The sequence below is a fragment of the Gavialis gangeticus genome, unplaced genomic scaffold, assembly GCF_001723915.1.
Source record: "Gavialis gangeticus isolate Ggan-Ray unplaced genomic scaffold, GavGan_comp1, whole genome shotgun sequence".
NCBI lineage: Eukaryota > Metazoa > Chordata > Crocodylia > Gavialidae > Gavialis > Gavialis gangeticus.
Window position 1 is genome coordinate 102,812,901 of NW_017728992.1, and position 210 is coordinate 102,813,110.

Below are 210 nucleotides of genomic sequence, written 5' to 3' on the forward strand. Positions count from 1 at the left end.
CGCAGGAGGTTGACATGATAAATCTGCTTTGTCTTCACGTGCCCCAGGTGGTACGCCTCGTAATCAACCGGACCCACCTGTCTTACGATCTCAAAAGGCCCTTGCCAGTGCGTCAGCATTTTGCTTGATGATGAGGGCAACAGAACCAGCACCTTCTGTCCTGGTTGAAACCCCCTCTCCTTTGCTCGCAGATCGTATCTATCTTTCTGA